Genomic DNA, 21,677 nt, shown 5'->3' with positions numbered 1-21,677 from the left:
GTCGGCTTGAATCATCCTTTGTCATGTGCTGCTATGGTTCTGGTCCACTGCCTTGTCGCCTGTGAGTCTGGAAGCTTCAGCTGTTAGGAACCAGAGGCTGGTTAGCTTTGAGGCTGTGGAGGGCTCTTCGTGCTGCAGCAGACTTTGCAATCCAGTAGCTCCGGCCGACACCTTTAAACTTCCCCTTTCCCACCACTTCCACAGTGACCATCCACTCGAGTGAAATTGATATGGACGATGGATTGTCTCAATTCCTGAACTAGTCCATCAAAGTGTTGAGACCAAATTCCTGTAAGATACTGAGATATATTACAGGATATCTGAGCAGCATGACTTACATTCACAAATGATATGGAGGTGACACACAGTCCTGCATATTACCACTCACAACCCAATTGCATTAACTCCATCATAATATCCGCTTGTTCCTGGAGCAAATCGACCTTTTGATACAGCAGCAAAATTCCCGCTTTCAACTGACTATTAATATTACCCTGAACATCTAAAGCTTCTGCAACACCTGCGGATAAATTACTTCCAGCTGCCGCAGTCTGTACTATGGAGGTAAGGGATATGGCCACAGCAATGGCTGCGGTGGCAGAAACTGCTATAACAATTGCAGTAACAATGGCTGCAGTAATGCCAAAAACTCTCCAGGTTTCTGTGTGTAAGCTACGTCCCTCTGCCCTGCCCAGAGCGTATGGAGGTGGAGGAGGTGGCCCCGGAGCTGACGGCTCTACCTTCAGTTTTACTTTCTCTAAGCTGTCTGCAATGCTCTCCAGATCGTCTTCCGATATATCTCCCTCACTAGAAGTTCTCCCGGTCTCTGATTTTTGGGAGCGTTCCTCTCTAACCTGACTTATCGCTTCGTTGCCATTTTTTAGCTCTGCACCACATCTTTCCTCGTCTCCTATGCAATTTTTCACTAATTTCCATACTGGCATTACTCTTTTTGGTAAAACCCTCTGCTCCTCGGCAAACCTCAAGTCTTTCCCTAATTTTTCCCAACTGACCATCGTCAGGAAACCATGGAGCAACTTGGTCCACTGCTTTTAAAAAATTCTCTACTATTTCTTTCTTTAGCCCGATTCCTTTTGCTTTTAACAAATCCTTGAGGGCTTGGCGAACTGTCTGAGCTGATGTTGAGTTCCCCATTGTGCTTGGTGCGACTTGTCCCAAAACCGGGAACCTAATAGTCTCAATCCGAGAGCTTTTCTCGTCCCACTTACCTGGGAACTTACCGGCTAGCCGCCCTGACTGCGATGAGTTCTGAACGAATGTCCCTGTACGGGCCACCACTTGTCGTCTCCATCTTCGTCCTGCAGCAAGGACTTGGGATTGCCACCACACCCACTCCCCACATTTGAAATTTTGTTTTACTTTCCTTTTACAATGATAACCATCATCCCTTAATTTAGCATGATTTCATCCCAAGATGCTTAACTGCATCTGCAAAGACTTCTTTTTTTAATCCAAATAAATCACACTCATGTAAGTTTTAGTAAGTTAGGTGTTGAACATGGATTTTCAGGGGTAGCACCATTCACTTGACCATAGTGTTGGAAGATTTTACTAGGGCCTCACCACATGGGCACCCCAGGGATTTGTTATGTACTAAAACTCAGTACTCCCAGAAGAAAAGCCATTGTTCACTATAAACAGTGAACTCCCGTTAAGGACCTGTCTGAATGTCATATACTTATTACCACACAAGCACTCTCGTTTGCAAGTAGGCTCTGAGGAGAGCAGTAAGAGCTCTTCTCTGTGCATTCCATCCCCTTTGCCCTTAGTGAAGGTGTCTTAACAGCAAAACTTTTACTGTCCTGTGGTATTGATCTCATTCATATCCTCGAAGATGAGGATCGTGAATTTAACCAGCTGAAACTAATTCTGTTAACTGTATAAAAACATCTCAACAAAGGAGCTTCTCAAATGTCTTCCCAAGAGGTGGAATTTTTGGATGGAACCTCCAGTTTTGAATGACCTTAGTCTCTGCATCAGTAATACAGAGCCAGACAGCAGGACAGTTGAAAATTTTCTCATTCGAGAATAAATCCATTTCCCTGGGCAGCTCTCTCGAACCCTCAGACAAGCCATCAGTATTTACTACGCTCTTATAATTCATGGCCCCCCTGAAGGGGGTACTAAATCTTCAACAGTCCCATAGTCTGAGTTTAGTTCATTGATCAGAGAAGTCTCTGATTTCCATTGAGCATCATGAATGTTAAGGTTGAAGCAGTCCAAAGCAGACACTATTAAGACTTCAATCAAGAACCAGATATAAGTAACTGGGACCTTGTTGTTCAGAACCTCAAAAATGGCAGTTTTTTCTCCTACTACTGTAGCAAAAGCAAGGTGCAGTGGTGCTAGATAACTACATTGAAAGTCAAAGTAGAAGGCTCCATTAAGGTCTCTCTTTCTCTCTGTGTGTAAAAAAGTCCATTTGGGTCATTCCAAATTGACCCATCCTATAGTATGGTAGAAAATCATTAGCCTTTAAGGGTCAGACATTCGATTTGCACAGAAACTCATCAGCAGACTGAAAGATGCTTCTCAGAGCTGCAAGGGTGCATTTGCATTGTTTACTTTTCACCCTTTCTCCCTCTCACAGAGGTTCCATAGGCTCCAGAGCAAAGCATCAGTTATGGGGATTTGTTCTCTTTCCAATATTTAAAGTGTTAAGTTTCAACTGACATCTCCCTTCCCCATGGGTGGCAAAAAGCAAAGGGGCTTCTAACCCCCCACCCCCACTTTGGAGTCTTTCTTTTTGCAACATTTAGGAGTTGCAGGTTTACAATCCCATTTTTTTATCATGTGTGCATAAAATTGGTGCAAAGCCATTTGTATTTTCATGGCAGGTTTTGCTTCATTTTTAGCAGTGAATTCAGCATTTATAGGGTTAAAGTTACAGCTGCTAGGCATGCCTGCTGGGACTTAAAGAAGTGGGCATGTTGTCCTTTCTTTTGGAGTAGAGAGCAGTTGACTGGGCAATTATTACTTTTGATTCATTCAAGGCTCACCTTTGGGAACATTTTGTCCTCTTCTATTTGGAGGAGAGCTCAAAAAGCAAAAGACTACATGGACATGTTTCTTTTCCACTGTAGCTAATATGGACCAAAGAAACAGTGAATCCAAAGTGCCAAGGGCATTGATTTTAACAATTTCCTATGGAATTTGAAAATCCCACTAATACATTTAGAATAACAGATAAAATAACAGATAAAAAGTGATCTGTTGATTTGAACATGGTTGGCATCCTGATCATCCAAGCACCAAAATTCAAATCACGTCTTTTCCTTGTTTTTTTTTTTTATTTTTATTTTTTCAAATAATTCCTTAGCCGCTGTTGCTGTCAGTGAGTAGCATTTGTGCTATGGGTCCCAAAACCATGGTGATTTTAGGGATCCTCAAGGCCACACGCATTTGAATCACTTAGTTTGAATCAAAGCTCTAGTTTGTTGAGGAGAAAGGACATGTGATTCAACCATCATAGGAAAAGCAGGGGACTTCCAGAGAAATATGCTGTTCTTTCTTCCATGACTCTTATCAAATGAGTGCTCGTGTGTGTGTGTGTGTGTGTGTGTGTGTGTGTGTGTGTTAGTAGTGAAAGTTGTAGACGTATATGCAGTGTTTGCACTTGAAGGGTTATACTACAGAGTTGAGTAAAAGGCCTTTTTGGGGACGTGCTTATCAGGGAGGCACCCTCCATTTAGCTAAATGAACATGAAACAGTCACTTAGACATTGCTTGCCATGTAGACCCAAGAGGTACCTAACAGAAAAAGAGAGCATGACATTTGTGTCTGCATTTTCTGTCTGTCTTGTTATTTTGGCTGAAGGCAGGGAGATCAGTTATTGTCCTTCCCTTTGCTCTTGAGTTACCTTGGGTGCTTGGAACAGTAGACCCTCACAGGACACATCCCCTCCCCCATGTGAGGGCAATTGTCTATAAAAGGGAAGTTCTACCCTGGAGAAGAAGAGGTAATTGTGTCCTAAGAACCACTTTATCCCCTCAAACAGCCAGGGCATTTATGGACCCCTTTGTAAGATTGTGATTGAGACAGTGAGCAAGGAGAAGGCATCTAAAGCAAGACTTTTAATTATGCATACATTTGTATCATTTCTTGTACCCAATTCTTCCTCAATTTCAGGCTCAAGTTCACAATGCTATCCCTCCATGACAAAAATTTATGGACACCCAATCCCTGTATCTGTTCATCTTCCCAACATGGCCACACTGAATAACTCTTCTTTTCTGCTTTCTATTAGTACCTGCTTCCCTGTGTTTGTCCATGTGCATGTGTGCGCATGTGTGTGTGCAGGTTGCAAGGGACATTGGGTATCTTCCTCCAACACTCACTTCCTCTTACTCCTATTATTAGTGATATTATTTGAAACAAGGTCTCTCACTGAACCTGGAGCTCACTGATTAAGTTACAATGGCTGACCAGAAAGTCCAGAAATCTTCCCTTTCTCTGCCTCTCAATAGTGGGATTGCCAGTGCATGCTATCTCACCCAGTTTTTTACATGAGTGTTGACAATATGAACTTGCTGGGCTAGCTCCCCTCTAACTCTCTTTGCACACCAGGAAAAGGTAGCTAAGCCTTGGTTGTTTGGGCTGCCAGAGCTCACATTTCTACCCTCAAATCTCTGATTATTGCCAGTGCCTTCTATTGAGATTTAGGACCTGGGGAGAGGAGATGTTAACTGCAGATCATTGGGTCTATGAAAAAGAACAATGAGTCTCTTTTATAGGCATAATTTGAGTGCCAAATTTCTAGATGCTGTCAAGGACCAACTTGTGAACAGTACTTGTTAGGTGGAAACTGAATCTGGAATCACGGGGAGCAAAGATTTGTACCATGAGAGACCATAAGCAGATATTTTTTCATTTAACGTGGACCAACAGGGGCTGTATCTGTTTCATTTCTGCTACTGTGATAAAATGCTCTGACCAGAAACACCTCAGGGAAGAAAGGTTTTATTATTACAATATCAGGTTATATTCCATTATTACATGGAAGTCTAATAGGAACTTGAAGGAGCCAGTCACACCCCAAATGGCAAGCAGCAACACATGCTTCTCTACTTTTATATAAAGATGCTGTCCCACTTTTATGCTGAGTCTTCCCTATTAATTTACATAATCAAAACCATCTTTTATATAAGTGTCCACAGCTCAGCCACGTCTGCACAATCATTTCCTAAGTGATTCTAGATTGTGTCAAATTGGCAAAAACCAATCCTTAAAGGGCAGAGGGCAATGCACAGAGGCAGCTGTCAGTCTTTCCTTGACAGAGGCTCTAGTACATTCTGTATTTCCACATCTGTATCTTATCTGTCATAGCAGATTTTAGGGCAGGTGTCAGAGGCTGGATGTGGTAGCTTTTCACTCAGCTAAGACTCAAAGAAAGATAGAGTTAAAGCAAGAGAGAAGCTGTGTGTTTAACAGCCATATTAATTTCAGCCCTCTTAGTCCCGTCTCTTGGGTTTTAAAAATTAATTTTAGGACAAGTCTGATAACTCAGTGGGTAAAGATGCTGGCTGGTGAGCACAGTGACCTAAGCTTGATGCTTCGGACCAGTATGGTGGAAAGAAAGAACTGACTCCTTCAGGTTGTCCTCTGTCCACCATGTGTACACTGTGGCACACGTATACGTACTCATGTAAACAGATACTACATAAATAGCAGCAATAGAATTATTTTATTTGGGGAATAAGGCTGAAGTTGCATTCTTCTGCATACAATTTCATTTAACCAGAGCTGTCTCTGCCTGTCTGTGAAGAAGGATTTTGAGGAAGGGCTGTGAGAATTTTCCTTTTTACTGCCAAAGAGTGTCAAAAAATTTTTGAATTTTGATTTCTGAAGGATAAAATGTTATTAAGAAAGCAAGGCCCAAGACCAGGATAAAGAGCAAGACACCAATGGGGTTTAGATAGGGAGTTAACCAAGAAAATCAAGACCATGTTTGGCTTCTGCTTGAACCAGTTCAAGCCCCAATTTTCATAGTTTTTAGATTGTTGTTAGCCTCTTTCAATATGGTATTGAGGGCTTTTCAGTATTTAACTAGATTCATGGATATGACAACACAGAACTGCAGCACACTGCAGTTTCCTCCTTGGATGGATACTAACCAACAAAGGGCCTCTCTGGTTTGAAATACCTCTCCTAGGCCAGGGAGTTTAGTTGTCCTTGTATCGTGTGCATGGAGGAGACAAGCTCTCTGTTCTATTGGCTTATAGATGGGGGAGTTCCTTCATCTTGCCAGAGTGGACTGTACCCCCAGAACTTAGTTTCAAGCCAGTGGGATCTCCTAAAACCAGGAACATTGCAACTGGTTAAGTTCATTTGAGTCTAATAGCAAGATTAAGAATTAATTCTCCCTTAAGATTTTCTGAAAAAAGTAGTTGAATGAGTACTTGGCAAGAGATTAAATCAGATACTAGGTAAATTGGTGTGTTAAGCCTTTAACACATGGTAGAAAGGCATGACAGTGCCCCAGTTCCACAAGAGAAATACAATTAAGAGGGTGGATGAAGAAAACTAGAATTCCTATCTACACAGAGTGTGAAGTAAGGTTTCTTTTTAACATTTAATTTTTTTTAATGGAGGATAAAGCACCACTTTGGATGTAGCTAATCAATGGAGTGCCATAGATTGGTGCTAGCCCTGGTGTGGATGAAAACCTCTGCTGAGATGTATTTTCTAGGATGAGTTATCTTCTTTTGAATAGTTTTTTCCTAGATTTAGTTGACTTTATGTTGGTTTTTCTTTCTTTTCTTTTTATCTTTTTGAAAAGTTAACATAAAAAGTAAGATAGACCTTGAAGTTGAGGAATATTTTACTGATCTGGTATAGAACTCAGAAAAGGCTTACAGTAGAAGATTAAATTATTTGGTTTATAAAAGTAGGTGAGGGCCTAAGGGAGCAGGAAGCAAGGGAAGGGTCTATGGAACACTTAGAGAAGATCAGAGTCAGAAGTATTTATACATATGCAAGCTGGTTGGGTTGATTTTAATCTGAAAAGAGCTGATTCAGATAATAGAATTTATTGAAGAAAGCAATGATTTGAACTTTTATACAAAAGTATCACTGGCATCATCTATGGCTTTTTTCTTAGTACTGAAGATGGCATTGAACGTATTCTGATCTAAATCTTTGATTTACTAAGATTCCTTAGTTGGGAATTTAGGGGCAGAAATTTAACAGCTTGTGAAACTAGAATCCTTCATTTAGTGCTTAGATGACCTTTTAGATGGTTTGATAGTAGGGATTAGAGTCCGAGTAACAGAGGAACAGTAGTTCCAGGAGAATGTATGAAAGACAAAGGTCTAGTGAGAGGCTAGACATGGTCATTTTCAGTCTGAGCAGAAGAAGTGATTCACATGGCTAGAAATTCGAAGGCTTTCATACACTCAGAGGGCCAAAATAAGCTAAAAGAAAGCATGCTCTGAAGCATACTCTGTCATACTTCTAAATACAATGTACGTTTCTGAGGGTAATAATCTGGGAAATCCTGCTGTAGATATTTGTCCCAGGCTAGAGTTCAGACAGTCTCGGCTTGACCTGTGGGCAAGCTGCTTGTGTATTTAGAGGAATAAAAAAGCTGGTTATCAGAGACTACATATAGACTTTTCCTCCTCTCTCATAAGATGGAGATTAAAAAACATTTCTTTTTAAGAGGAGCTTGAAGTCATTTATAGGTCTGATGGCTATTGTATATGATTCGCTCATGTTCTGAAAACTTGATCCAGTGGAGAACGTGGCAGGGAGGATAGTTTGAGTTGAGAGGTATGGGTCTAAAACAGGAATTCTATATGTTTAGCTGTAGTTGGGATTGGTGAGAAGAACTTGCAAGGGTCCCTTTTGTATTTGTCCTGATAGGTCTTTAAGGTAGACCTAACCCTAAGGTAGGCATAGCTTCCAAAGGGCATAAATGTGTAGATTTTGGGTGTGGTTCCATATTTTAGAAGAGTGAAAAGAAGAGTTGGGTCTACAGATGCTGAAGTTCAAGCAATAATATGGTGAGGTATTGCTGTGAGGCGGAGTATGCTTTTCCTATTTTTCTCAAAGGCTGATGGTAATGGCCTAAGGGGTATTTAAAGGTGATACCTAAAGCTTGTGAGACATGTTGGGTTGTTTGAGGGACAAAGGCTGGACTGTTAACTCTTTGGAGGAAGTATAGACCCTAAGGTTGGGCACGTATTTGAAGTTACCTCTTTGGAGGAAGTATAGACTCCAAATCTGGGAATATGTTTTGAAAAGTATACTTGAGTGTTATCAAAGGCCTTCTCTGTTTTCACTGGGAAGGCTTCTAGTCAGCCTGACAAGGTGTGAGTAGTTACACATGGGAAATGAAAAAAGAAAAGACATGGGCCAGTGTCCACAAGAGAGGTTCAGGGAAAGCAGGGTGCTGAGGGAGACAAGGAGGCAAGGATTAGCACTAAAACATACTTTGTTAGACATTTATACTGCTATCTAATACCTTATTTGCTAATTAAAGACTGAGTGACTATGCACTTGTATTATTTGTACTTTGGAATATAGGTGAAATCCATTTGTCTGTCCTGTCCAGTTAAGTACTCTCTTGACTCCTGTGTGACTAAGGCAAGGAAGTAAGTGGCCTGAGAAATCTTTGAGGACTGATAGGGGGCAGAGAGGGGCATTTTGATGAGATTTGGAAATTTTACTCCCAGCAATAGATAGGGTGGAAGTCTAAGGAACCTGTGGAGAGCTTTTCAACCAGTGGACACACAATTATGTAGTCTGCTGGGAATTCCCCTTTGGTTACTAGCAAGAAGGATGACTTTACCATCTTTATCAGCTTCTTCCTCTATTAGACCCTCTTAATTAGTGGCTATATTAACACATAATCCGTGAAGTATCAAGGGCCTCATAAGATGTAAGTAGGAAAAGGGTACCCTTCTTTACTTCCTTATCTGCCTCCCATTCCTCTCTTTGTAAGCTTTGGGATTTTGTTGACACTTTTAATGGATAACTGCAATATAGGTTGGAACACAGGAACCTCTATAAGCTATAGAATAAGAGGTGTGTTTAGTAGGTGAGTCTTTAGATTTTAAGACCCTTTTATTCCAGATTGTTGCACATAAATTCAGGACAAGGAAAACATACTTGGAGTCAGTATAAATGCTAAATCTTTTATCTTTTATCAGGATGAGAGATCTTAAGGGTAATCAGTTGTGCCTTTTGGATAGATGTGTTCAAGATCTTTCTATAGTTTGGGCCATAGTTGTTACTGAATATCCTTTCTTATTCTATTTAGAATAAAAACTGTTGCCATCTATTTACCCTGTGTTCTGGATTTGGAAATACGGAGTCTGTTAAGCTTATGTGGTCTTCCTGTGGAATTCTAAAGCTTACAGGTGCACGTATGCAATGGGTTCTTTTATGGAGAAGAGGTATGGGATTTAGTGTATTTCATTTGTGTATAGAAGTATCAAATGCACAATAGGAGGGTTTATTATGAATTCTGTGTCAGTAGGGCAATGGCTGCCACTGCAGTAAGACATGGGGGCCATCCTTTAGCCATGTTATCAAGCTGTTTAGAAAGGAAATGTGTTTGTGTGTTATAATAACCCTTTGATCTGATGCGAGGAGGAAGCCTAAGTAAGTAATTGTTGACTGAGTTGAGGCTTTTCTTTTTTTCCTTTGAATAACTGTGTATTCCTCTGGATCTAGGAAATTTAGGAGAGTGACGGTAACCTGGAGAAACACTTGGGGAAAGGAGTATAAAGGAGCAGGTCATCTACACAGTCCTCATAGCGCTATGACTAAAGGAGAAGAAAGATGTGAAGTAAGGTCTCTCCTACAAATATGGATTCTTTTAGCATCTTTGGAAAAGAACTGTCCAAGTGTGCTTTTAGAGTGATAAATATCACTCCAAAATGTCTGGGGGTGAAAAAATGACCCCAAGACTCAAGGAACAGGGGTATGGTGAAGAAAGCATAGCTAAGGTCTGAGACAATGAAATATTAAATGTTATATAGTGTAGAACCGAAGCGGGCATATGGGTTGAGGTATCAAGAGTGTAGACGAATAACTTTATCCATAATGATCTCAAGATCTGGATCTAGATGCTATAGTTCATATAGCTACTTGACATGGACAATAGGAGTATTACATAGGGGGAATTAAGGATGTTAGCCTCCAGGCATTTAGAAATAAGGACATCTGAGTTCTTTGAAGACCTTGGGTTCAAAGGGGGTAGGAGTCTTTGATGAAAATAGAGAATATGATGTTTTGATTGGTGTTGATGAGTTTACCATAGAGGAGGGGACTTAAATATTTTGGAGGGCAGAGAGAATGTTAGGTACTGATGCACCATAGTTAGCAGGCCAAGGAAATGAGTTTGAGATGATTCAGTGTCCCAATGTAGCCTGGTGTCCAGCTTGGAAAGACAATTTCTAAACAAAGGAATTGGGCAGGAAGGCAAGATTGGGAAGGGATGGCTAAAGACCTGATCTCCAAGAGCACATAGTAATGGGAGTGACCATTGTGGTAAGAGACAATGCTATTGACTCTAACTATTGAGGTATCAGGGAAACAGTGGTCTTTAAAATTTTGGCAGGACAGAGTAAGCAGATCCAGTGAATAATGGAACAATAAGATATGTACTGGCCCAGGAAAGAACTACTCTGGGGTGTGCCAATTAGATGGCAGAAGATAGAGCTTGTTATGATCCTATGGTATGTCAGCTGCTTTCCTATAGTAGGCTTAGATGATTCATTGCTGGAGAGTAGTGAGTACCTTTTATCATTTTTTGGCATGGATGAGTTTGACTTTTCTTTTAAGGGGACAACTCTCTTCCAATGTCTAATTTATAAGCTGTGCAAGACATTAGGGATTTGAAGCTTTTAATTGGGGGTGGGAGATTGTTGTTGTAAAGTCCAGGATAAGCATACCTTACACAGGAGCTAGGAGGTGTTTGGGATTGAACAAAGGTGATGTTTGTCTGTTAGGATGTTTGAACATAAAGAGCTCCAAAGATAGATAGACCTGCTCTTTATTCTAGGCCTTCCTATGGCCTCTTTTATATTGTATTTTTTCTCCCTAATCCTGTACACCCCAGTTGTTATGCAGAAAAGGACAGATCTTATGAGTTTGTTTTGCAGGAACTGTGGGCATTTTTTTGTTTTTCACAATTTGCATCTGACAGCTGGTGCTGACTGGGAGACAAAGTGCATTCCTAGGAAGAATATTCCTTTAGGGGAGTCTGGATTATGCCTGGTATATTTTTGAAGGGCTTCTGAGGTTAGTAAGGGAAATGGGTCTTCACTTGCTCCCTATCCAGCTTCTCTAACTTTACTAGAATTAATGAGTTTGGAAATAGTTCTTTTCATGTCTTCTACCAGGCAAGAAAGCATAGGAGTTTTTTTTAATAGTCTGGTCTAGGATAGAAGGATACATAGTAGTTCTATCTTGGGTCTTTCTTTGGGATTGTGGTGTCACTTAGTGGTGTGGCCGTTGACAGTGTAGAGCATTCCTGCATATTGTTGGCTTAGCCCAAATGTGTGACTGCTCTTCTCTGGAGTGACAGAGTATGAAAGGGAGTTATGCATTTCCAAGTTGGGTTATAAGAGTGTAATTCAAATTCTGTTGTAAATTATGACAGATTAGTAGGGAAAAACCCTAATTTAGCTTCAATTTGAGAAAGATTAGACATGGAAAAAGGCACATAGGTATGAACGATGTTCTCAGCTCCTTGGAGAGCCAGATGGTTGACAAAGCTGTCTTGAAAGAGGCATGCAGAGAAGGCATGAGCAACGAGGTGGGGCGAAGTGGCAAAAAACTCTGGAGTCATGCCGGATAGGGGTACAGATATTGTTCAGAATTGGAACAAGGAGAGGACCCCTGATGAGTGAGGTCAAAGTCAGAGTCAGAGTCTGTAGGAAGTAAAAGGAGAGAGAGAAGAGGTTGGGGTGGGGAGAGGAACACAGGACAAGCAGAGGGATTGTGAGTAGTGAGCAAGTCAGGGGAACCCCAAATATAGGGATCATCAGACCATTTGCCAAGATGGCAAAGTGAAGAGTGGGTAGGAGTGGGAAATTGTGATTAAAAGAGCCATTTTGAGGCCAAAATTCCTTACTGCCCAGTTTGTATATAGAGACCAGGTCATGCTGCAATAGAAAGTCAGGTATTTGGGCTGAATATTTTGCCCTAATGAGGAAGCACTGAGGTTTCTAGGAGACATCCCAAGGGAAAAATCCTCCGATGTACTGATTGTCAGCATTAGAGGGAAGAGAGAAAAGAATGATGGAAGGCTGTTTTACATTGACATCCTGTCAAACCCTGCATACTTGCTCTTAGGGCTTGGAATTGAGGTGGCACAGGATCAATGGCTCAGACTCCAAGAGCAGGTGAGAACGCCACAGCAAGCTCTTGAAAAATGCAGCTGCAAGCTCCTTTATTAATCGTTAGGCGTGGCCTTTATACCTTCCACCCTCGCCCCATTGGTTCCAAGTAAGCATCTCTTCCAAGAGGCTGTTCCCAATGGGCTGGCATTGTCTGCATCACCAACCTTTAGGCTCTCAGGCAGCCTTCAATTAGGTCCTCATGGGGAAGTTGATTCCATGACTGTGTGGCCCCAGGAGTTTATGTGGAGGCAGCCACAGCTTTGTCAGTGAGGCCTGCTGTTTGTCCTACAAAAGGCACACCAGAGCCTTCTGAGGACAGGGGTTACCCTGATTGGTGAAAGGAACACAGAAAAGGACATTCCTATTCTGCCAGAGTCTTCTTGAAGGGGAAAAGGGTACAAAGAATCAATTCATAAAGAGACTTTGAGAAGTGTCCCTGACAGGGCCAGTCCATTGAAGAAGTGGGCAGACAGGACGTTTGACAAGTGAGAAGTGAAGAGGAACAACATATATGAAATAGTGTTCCACTGTCTCTTCTTTCACGATAACAGAATGTCTTCCTTTCTAGTTTTAGTTTAAGCTTACAGTGTTCCTGATGGGTGATCTTTGGTAGCCATGAGATCTGGCAAGATTGGGTTGCCTGTGGGATATATGAAAAGAAGAAAGAGGACTGCTGGTGACACGTGTCAAGACTAGATGCTACTGCCACCCTCAGCACATACTCAGAGCAAGGAAGTTTTCAGAAGGGAGAACAAGTGGTCTCTTACCCTTCCTCATGTGGGCAGCTATCATTTTTACAGTGCCTTTGGATTCACCAAAGGGTAGCCATGGCTAGGGTCTATCAGTTGCAAATGGGAAGTAAGACGCTTAACAAAGGGTTGGAAAGGCTGACTTGTGCACACTGTGATGGGCACATGTGGAAACACATCCCAGAAATGTTGGGGTTCCACTGGATAGCAGCTCCAGCTAGAGATTTTCAGTTAGTGTGGACTGATTGGCCAGCCACTTCAAGCACCAGAGTGAAGGAAGGCCAAGGGTGTCGAGGAAAGGGCTCCTTGTATACTCTACAACAATAGTTGCTAGAAACAGAGGCTGGGATTGCAAGAAATAGAGTTAAACTGTATCTGAAGACAGAGGCAAAGGCATAGTGCCAGCTCTTCTTACTCGGGGCTAAGTTTTATATAGGGTTGACCATGAGAGGACAGAGTGTTGAATGAAACAAATAGCTTCACCAAGAAGTTCTCTGAAAGGGAGTGGAGTGGTTGAATTTCCCTCATTTATTGCCTATCTGTGTTGGCAGGCTCTGGGATAGATGTCACATGGTGAACAAAGTACTTTCCCACTTAGCTAAGACTCAAAGAGAGAGAGTTAAAGCAAGGGGATGACACTTGTGAGTTCATAGAAGATATTGTTTGGTCCTTTGAGAACGTTCTAAGTTTGTTGCCTCAGATCTGTGACGTTAACTCTCCACAGTAGCTAAGGAAGGCTGTTCGTTCTGGTCATGAATGAAAAGCTATATCCACCTTAGTGTCTTCTACAGTTCTTGGTTATTCAGGTGTGTTATACAGAACTTGGTCAAGCTCACCTGTAATGGCCTAGCAAAAAAAAGCACTTTAGCCTCTTTTTGTGGCAAATAATTTTCACTGTGGCTGCTGATTTTAAGAGACCAGCTTAGGTCGTTTACGGGATGTGGTGGAATGGGAGAGTTATTCTAACTCTTGCTGGCCCCCGAGAGACTTCAGACTTGCTTATTTTATACTGTTCTCTATTTTATGCTCTATAAAGATTACTGTGCTTTAGATTTTCTTTGTAAGAATGTTATGCATCATTGCTGTTTAGAATGGAGTATAGTAGGATGGGGAGGCTCAGAGTATGGACTTACAATGCCACTGTAGCCTCAAGGTGCTGTTTTGTTTTGCCCCAAACTTAAAAAAAACCTTAAAAATCATATTTTAAATGTTTGCATGTGTGCTTGAGTGTGTGGTTGTGTAGTATATGAATTCAGGCACCTACAGAAGTTAGAAGAGGGCATTGGATCACCTAGAACCGGAGGTATAGGTCACTATGAGCTTCAGTGTGAGTGCAGGCAGCTGAACCTGGGTCTTTTGTAGGGTGTGTGTATGTGGCATGTGTTTTTAATTGCTGAGCCATCTCCCCCCTCACTGCCCCCACCTTGATGCCTGTTTTTTTATAAGATATGGAACCTGAATCTGTAGCTAGACAGGATCCCCAGTCGAGGATAAGGACACCAACCAACCCACAAATCTTTTGACCCAAAATTTGTCTTGTCTACCAGAAATTCCGGGATGAAGATGGAGCCGAGACTGAAGGATGGCCAACCAATAACTGGCCCAACTCGAGACCTATCTCATGGGCAAGCACCAGCCCCTGAATTAATGATATTCTATTATGCTTACAGACAGGAACTTAGAATAACTGCCCTCTAAGAGGCTCTACCCAGTAGTCGAAACAGATGCAGATACCCACAGCCAAATATAGCAGGAGGTTGCAGACTCTTATGGAAACATTGGGGGAGAGGATTGAAGACTCTGAAGAGAATAGGAACTCCACAGAAAGACCAACAGAGGCAACTAACCTGGAACCTTGGGAGCTCTCAGAGACTGAGCCACCAACCAAAGAGCATACCCGAGCTGGACCAAGGCCTCTAGCACATATGTATCAGAGGGCTGCATTTTCCTGCTTTAGTGGAAGAGGATGCATCTAATTCTGCAGAGACTTGCTGCACAGGGTTCATAGAGTAGATATTGCTGAGATGACTTAGAGACTATGTAGATGACAATAAGATAGGCAATATAACACAGATAGCCATGAGTATGGTAATAAGGATTCACTGGACTCTCAAATGTCTTAGTTGTCACCAGAGTATAGAGAAGGTGGGGTTGATTGAATGGAGGTATTACACCTACTCTGTTTTTATGAGGCCATCACCTTACATTGAGGGGAGATTGTCCAATGATGCATATGTATTTCAATTATCCATGCTTCTTTAAGTACCTTTTATTCATACTTCTATAACTGACTCAATAAACTTATTGGCCTGCCAAATTGGTCTTGGGTAGAATAATTTCTTTGGTTTGTCATCAGTATCATATCTGGGATGATTAGGTGTCTGATCATTTCTTCCTATGAAAAGTAATAAGACAGAATCTCTTGTATGTGCTTAAGCCAAGATTTCCTTACCATTCATGGAACTTAAGAACATATTGCCAGTAGTATCTCTGTTTGGACTCCTAAGATCTCCTCAGTCTCTGTGATTGCTATTAAAATGATTTATAGGGACACAGTGTATAGTATAGAATGTAGAGTTTATTAAAGTACACCATCAAATGAAGAGAATGGACAAACGTACAAGAACCCACTATCCTACATTAGGCTTTCAAATCTTAAGACTGTCTAGAGCAAGCATCTTGTTTTGAGGGATTTCGCTCTGTAAATATGATTGATTGGTCTGTTTGGATTATCTCTCAAAGGAGGGAACAATGACATTAGAAATTTTGTATGATAATATAAGGTTAGGACTTCTGTGGCTACATTTAAATATCAATGTCTTTTAGAAAAATCATCTTCTGGGAGAGAACTATGATTTAGGTCACATCATTCTGGCCAGTGATTAAAGTCTTCCCATTCCAATTCATTGTATTAGAGATATTGACAATGAAGGCAGGGTCCACTCCCCAATATCCTCCAAGTCTGCTAACATCTAACTAGATTCCTAACAATATTAAAGAGTTGAGTGATACTCTAAAATATTTTTAGGAGGGAGATATTTGGTCAATATAGCTATTTATGGTAAAAACATCCTTTAGAGGATGACAGAGGGAACCCTGATCTATGGATATATATTGCAGGGCTATCTAATAATGAGAGGAAATAAAATAGTTAAGCATGTAGGCTCCAAAGACTAACAGATTAAAACAGGCTTAGTTTCTACCTTGAAAATCCTGAGCTATAATTCCAAAACTGTTACTAAAAGAGGTCATAATGTCTGATAGCCTGCATCTGATTTTGTAGATCGTGTATAATAGATGAGACATTAGTTGAATTATCAGGAATATCCAAACAACATTTAATCATGGTATTAGCATAAGTGGCCTGATTGGCTGTGAGGATATCTAAAGCCAATGATGTTTTATAATTGGTTTTCTTATTATTCAGATTTCAGAATGAGGAAATCTTCCCTAGGCTGTGTCATTAAAAGTCCTTTGGGTACATTTAGTGAGAGTCCTAATATGCCAAATGACATCTTCTAGTCATAGTAGATGAAATAAATATGGAATCTAGATAATTACACCAATTGCAAACATTTTGGTCTCAAGTCTATTATAATGTAAGGCAATTCATAGAATGGTGTAGAGTTTTTCCCTGTCTCTACCTATAAGAAAACTTAAATCTGATAAGCCATCCTGGGGCTAACCAAAACTAAAGGTTAGTTTTACAGAGCCATTGGGTACAATTGTTGCTAGAGATTTTAGGGCAAAGCCCTGAGCATTGATAACCCCTACAAATAATACTTGGCTTTCTTGTGTACAATATGCCAATTAAAGAGATTAGTAATATAAGCAGAGAAAGAATTGTTGAATGAGACTGACTTCATTTTGACAAGAACACATAAGGGGTACAGTGATACATCAATTCATCCATCTTTGGTAAACTTAAAGTTTAGACTGAAATATGGGAAGCAAGAGGTTGTACAGTTAGCCCTAGTCACAACATGGCCCTGCCCATCATTGACTGACACATTGAAGAATCTGTCAAAGTTGGTCAATAAGTTCTCGGGACTATATGAAATATCTTCCTGAGAGGTTTTCCACTGTCTGGAACCAAGGCTTCATTTCATTTTCTCCGTGATGTTCCTGGGAAAATTTTAATTCTTTGGCATTCAATGTAATTGTCTGAGAGCCAAGCTAAATTGTCTGTTTTGAACCCCATCTCCTGTCTTGGGTGATCACACCATTTGGAGCTGCTCAATGTATTTCTGCCCTCATGACCCAATCAGTATCACATGACCCAAATGGATGAAGAAAGAGTGATCTGTCCTAGATATCAAATATCACTAGAACACACAAGAAATATGACCACTTTTTTCTATCATAAAAGAATTGTCTGGTTTAAATGGACTTTTGTTGGAGTCATCACATATATCCATTCCAAATTTGAAAATTCTCATTATGGTTTCAATGATTATTTTCTCCAACTATTGGGAAGAAAGAGGGAGAGCATGTCTCTGTATCACTCTGTATTCATTTTTCCCTTTGAAAAGCTCCATTTGTTTCTCTTCTGAGTTTTAGTTGAATTAACAGACCATTTGAACTAACTTTGGCCTGAGTTGTGTACTGTTGTAATTGACTCCAATCATCTCTTTGAAGAGGGTATGCTCATGATAGAATACTAGAAATACTGGGCATCATAGTTCATATTTCTGTTCAGTTTCCTGACCCTCTGTACTTCTTTCCTGTCTCTTCCCATACCTGATCCCACCTTTTTTCCTTCTTCCTCTTCTCTCTCTTTCTCTTAGGTTCCTCCCACCCTCTCCTGTGATTATTTCGATCCCACTTCTAAGTAGGATCAAAGCACCCACACTTTGGTCTTCCTAATTTTTTTCTTTAATTGGATCTTTTATTTACATTTCAAATGTTGTCCCCTTTCCTGGTTTTTCCCTCCAGAAACCCCCTATCCCATCCCCACCCCTGCTTTTATGAGGGTGCTTCCCTATCCAACCACCTAATCCCGCCTCACCACCCTGGCATTCTCCTACACTGGAGTATCAAATCCTCACAGGGCCTCTCTTCCCATTGATGCCCCACAAGGTCATCCTCTGTTACATATGTGGCTAGTGCCATGGGTTGCTCTTTCATTGGTGGTTTCATCCCTGGTAGCTCCGTGGGGTTCTGGTTGGTTGATACTGTTGTTCTTCCTATGTTGCAAACCCCTTCAGCTCCTTCAATTCTTTCTCTAACTCCTTCACTGGGGTCCCTGTTCTCAGTTCAATAGTTGCTGTGAGCATCCACCTCTGTACTTGTCAGGCTCTGGCAGAGCCTCTCAGGAGACAGCTATATCAGGCTCCTGTCAGCAAGTACTTCTTGGCATCAGCAATTGTGACTGGGTTTGGTGGCTATGTGTGGGTTGTATCCCCAGGATGGGCAGTCTCTGGATGACTTTTATTTCAGTCCCTGCTCCACTCTGAATAAAATAGGCTTTCAACCAAAAGTTATTAAAGATAAAGAAGGACACTTCATATTCATCAAGGAAAAATCCACTAAGATGTACTCTTATTCCTGAATATCTATGCTCCAAATGCAAGGACACCTACATTCATTAAAGAAACCTTACTCAAGTTCAAAGCATACATTGCACCTCACATAATAATAGTGGGAAATTTCAATACCCAACTCTCATCAATGGACAGATCATGGAAACAGAAACTAAACAGAGACATAGAAAAACTAACAGAAGTTATAAACCAAATGGATATTTATAGAATATTTCATCCTAAAACAAAAGAGTATATCTTCTTCACTGTACTCATGGTACCTTCTCCAAAATTGATCATTTAATCGGTAAAACACCAGGCCTCAACAAATACAAGAAGATTGAAATAATCCCATGCATCCTATCAGAGCACCATGGACAAAGGTTGGTCTTCAATAACAACACAAATGAGAGAAAGCCCATATATACATGGAATTTAAACAACACTCTACTCAATGATAACTTGGTCAAGGAAGAAATAAAGAGAGAAATTAAATTTTAGAATATAATGACAATGAAGGCACAACATACCTAAACTTATGGGACACAATGAAAGCAGTGCTAAGAGGAAAACTCATATTTTTGAGTGCCTCTAAATAGAAACTGGAGAGAGCATACCTTAACAACTTGACAGCACACCTAAAAGCTGTAGAACAAGAAGAAGCATAACGAAGATTTACCCAAGAGGAATAGATAGCAGGAAATTATCAAACTCAGCACTGAAACCAACCAAGTAGAAACAAAAAATACTATACAAAGAGTCAACAAAACCAGGAACTAGTTCTTTGAGAAAACCAACAAAATATATTAACCCTTAGACACTTACCAGAAGGCACAGAGAGTGTATCCAAATTAACACAATCAGAAATGAAATGGGAGACATACCAACAGAATCTGAGGATAATTAAAAAATTATCTGATCCTACTACGAAAGTCTGTATTCAACAAAACTGGAAAATCCAGATGAAATGGACAATTTTCTAGATAGATAATAGGTACTAAAGTTAAATCTGGACAGATAAACCATCTAAACAGTCCCATACTTCCTAAAGAATAGAAGCAGGTATTAAAAGTCTCTGAACCACCACCACCACCGCTGCCGCCGCCGCCGCCGCCGCCGCCGCCACCACCACCACCACCGCCACCACCACCACCACTAACAACAACAATTGGGGAGGCCTGGTGGAGTGTGTGTGGGGTGGTGGGAGCATCCTCTTACAGACAGGAAAATTATTTATTAATAAATTAAAGAAATGTGGAAATCCATCTATGCAATCTACTATATAAACAAACTCAAAGAAAGAACCGCATGATCATCTCATTAGATGCTAAGAAAGCATTTGACAAAATTCAACACCCCTTCATTTTAAAAGTCTTGGAAAGATCAGGAATTCAAGGCCTATACCTAAACATAGTAAAAGCAATATACACAAACCAGTAGCCAACATCATTCTAATTGGAGAGAAACTTGAAGTGATCACACTAAAATCAGGGACTAGACAAGGCTGCCCACTCTCTCACTACTTATTCAATATAGTTCTCGAAGTCCTAGCTAGAGCAATCAGACAACAAAAGGAAGTCAAAGGGATACAAATTGGAAAGGACGAAGTCAAAACATCTCTATTTGCAGATGATATGATAGTACACTTAAGTGACCCCGAAAGTTCCACCAGAGAACTACCAAACCTGATAAACAACTTCAGCAAAATGGCTGGATATAAATTAACTCAAACAAACCAGTAGCCTCCTTCTACTCAAAGGATAACCAGGCTGAGAAAGACATTAGGGAAATGACATCCTTCACAATAGTCACAAATAACACAAAATATCATGATGTAATTCTAACCAAGCAAGTGAAAGATCTGTATGACATGAACTTCAAGTCTCTGAAGAAAGAAATTGAAGATCTCAGAAGATGGAAAGATCTCCCATGCTCATGGATTGGCAGGATTAATATAGTAAAAATGGCCATCTTGCCAAAAGCAATCTGCAGATTCAATGCAATCTCCATCAAAATTCCAATTCAATTCTTCACAGAGCTAGAAAGAGCAATTTGCAAATTCATCTGGAATAATACAAAACCCAGGATAGAAAAAAATATCCTCAACAATAAAAGAACTTTTGGGGGAATCACCTTCCCTGATCTCAAGAAGTATTACAGAGCAATAGTGATAAAAACTGCATGGTATTGGTACAGAGACAGGCAGATAGATCAATGGAATAGAATTGAAGATGGAGATATGAACCCACACACCTATAGTCACTTAGTCTTTGACAATGGAGCCAAAACCATCCAGTTTTAAAAAAGAGCATTTGGAACTTTGATCAGGATTGCACAGAATCTGCAGATTGCTTTTGATAAGATGGCCATTTTTACTATGCTAATATTACTGATTCATGAGCATGGGAGATCTTTCCATCTTCTGGGTTCTTCTTTGATTTCTTTCTTCAGGCCCTATTACCAAGGAAGCAAGAGGTTCCCAGGACCCAATGGGGAGGACATTAGCTAACATACCCAAGAAAGGGGACATAGAACCTGTATAGACCACCTCCAGTAGATAGGCATGTCACCAGTTCAGGAATGGGTCCAACCACACATATCAAAAATTTTAACCCAGAATTGTTCCTATCTAAAGGAAATACTGGGACAAAAACTGAAGCAGAGTGTAAAAGAATGGCCATCCAGAGCTTGCCCCACGTAGGGATCCATCCCATCTGCAGACACTAAACATCGACACTAGTGCTTATGCCAAGAAGTGCTTCCTGACAGGAGCCTGGTATAGCTGTTCCCTGAGAGGCTTTGCCAGCCCCTGATCAATTCAGTGCAGATACAGCCAACCATCAGACCGATCCTGGAGACCTCAATGTAATAGTTAGGGTAAGGATTGAGTGAGCTGAAGGGGATTGCAACACCATAGGAAGAACAACATTAACTAACTAGACCACCTAAACCACACATGGAGGGACCCATGGCTCCAGCTGCATATGTAGCAGAGGATTGCTTTATCTGGCTTCAGTGAGAGGGGAGCTCC

The 21,677-nt window shown here is 40.8% G+C and overlaps 1 long non-coding RNA gene across 2 annotated transcripts in view; it reads left to right on the top strand.

Moving 5' to 3' along the window:
* The window catches only part of LOC120102919 (uncharacterized), a 441,889-nt gene that overhangs the window by 101,951 nt on the left and 318,261 nt on the right, over positions 1-21,677 (top strand). The window lies entirely within an intron of this gene.

Source organism: Rattus norvegicus, chromosome 5 (genome assembly GCF_021556685.1).
Source record: "Rattus norvegicus strain SHRSP/BbbUtx chromosome 5, alternate assembly SHRSP_T2T, whole genome shotgun sequence".
In the NCBI taxonomy this organism is placed as follows: Eukaryota; Metazoa; Chordata; class Mammalia; order Rodentia; family Muridae; genus Rattus; species Rattus norvegicus.
The sequence above is the reverse complement of the archived record's forward strand: the minus strand, read 5'-3'. Positions and strand labels throughout refer to the sequence as shown.